Source organism: Austrofundulus limnaeus, unplaced genomic scaffold, assembly GCF_001266775.1.
Source record: "Austrofundulus limnaeus strain Quisiro unplaced genomic scaffold, Austrofundulus_limnaeus-1.0 Scaffold379, whole genome shotgun sequence".
NCBI classification, from domain to species: Eukaryota; Metazoa; Chordata; class Actinopteri; order Cyprinodontiformes; family Rivulidae; genus Austrofundulus; species Austrofundulus limnaeus.
The window spans coordinates 563,401-564,951 of NW_013952781.1; the positions used below are offsets into that span (position 1 = coordinate 563,401).

The window sequence follows — 1,551 nt, forward strand, 5'->3', positions numbered from 1 at the left end:
ACTCCAGACAGAAAAACAGAAAAGTGATGCTGGAACAAAAAGGATCTTTTTTTTTTACCTCCTTCAATTAGTACTCCCTGCAACGTGCAAGCTATGAGGACTGGAAACCTGTCCAGTGAGAACCACAGAGTCAAATAACTTTGGAGCACGGGAACTCATCTCCATTTATTCAAAGAACTCTCCTCTCTTTCTCTCCATACAGGGGAGGAAAAACAAAACAAAAATCAATCAGGGTCAACATGGCTACCACAAGAGTGCCGCCCTTTTTTTTTCAAAGTCAAAGCACACAATATAAAACTCTCGCAGGCTGTTATAAAACCCGGTGTTGAGCTTCCAGGACCGGTTTCACCTGGTCAGATCTGTTCCTTTTATTGCCTGGAACAGATCCATCAGGTGGGGTTCTGAATTTTATGCATTATTGCAGAAATATCGCCCGCCAGGGGGTTTCTGGCTGAATCCAGGTGGGAGAGCGGCTCCTGGATGTAGGACCACGGTTCCACCTCACTGGTTTTCTTCCTTTTATTCCCCTGCATCAGCACCAGCAGCCCCGTGCTGGAAATCAGCCGTTACACCCGCCGGTGCTCGCCTGACGACTTTTGATCGCTTATATCTCAGTGTGGGTACGCCCCAGGAACTTGCGCCCTTCCAGGTTGTAGCAGAGGTCCAGAACTTTAAAATGAGCCATGTCCCGCCCGGATCCGACACTCAGAGCCGGTGCTAGAGGCTCCGGAGTAAATTGAGTACTATYTCGCCCTCCAAAGCGCCTTTTTCGGCCGGTCGTTGGTTAATAGCTCCGCGGGGGAATGTCCCAGGAACTTGCAACCACCTCCAGTTTGTAGAGGAGGACCGTAGCTTTCCAAAGTCAGCTCACTTTCCTGGATCCGATGCTCAGAGCCCGCGGGAGAAGCAAACGAAGGTTGAAATTTCCTCCCAAAAATGCGCGTAAAATGCACTAAGTCGTGTGTAATTTGCTTATAGCTCCGCGGGGCAACGTCACAGAGACTCCATTCAAGTATCAGCTTGTAGGGCAGAAATACTGTAAATCTTTAAAACCCGACCAGCCATTCCGGGTTCTGACGCTCCTAGCCCGGGAGGGGGGCTAAAACCACCCCGGTGGGAGGTCCGATGGTGCGTATTTTGGAGGTGTTTTGCTTATTGCTCCGCGGGGTAACGTCGCAGGGACTTTAATCAACTTTCACATTGTAGGGCAGAACCAGAACTTTATAACAAGACCAGCCACTCTGGGATGCAATGCTCAAAGCCGGCGCTAGAGGCTCCGCAGCAAGGTTGCGCTGCACGGGCAACTGGGAATCAGCTGGCAACTGGTTGGGCACCCCTGATCTAGACTCTTTGGCTCCGTCCTGGACCTAAAACTGTCACTTGCTTATGGAGGTAAATTTGTGTTTTTATTATTCAATCAAACAAAAAAGCATCTTCAATCAAAAAAATAATTTCAATCAAAAATGTTTTTTTCAACCAAACAAAAAATAAATTCAATCAAAAAATAATATTTTCAACCAAAAAAAAAAAATTCAACCTATTGTATATTGT

The 1,551-nt window shown here is 47.2% G+C and overlaps 1 protein-coding gene across 1 annotated transcript in view; it reads right to left on the minus strand.

Annotated features, from left to right (window-relative positions):
- Positions 1–1,551, minus strand: part of tenm3 (teneurin transmembrane protein 3) — a gene marked incomplete at its 5' end in the record, with an annotated part of 142,446 nt that overhangs the window by 127,289 nt on the left and 13,606 nt on the right.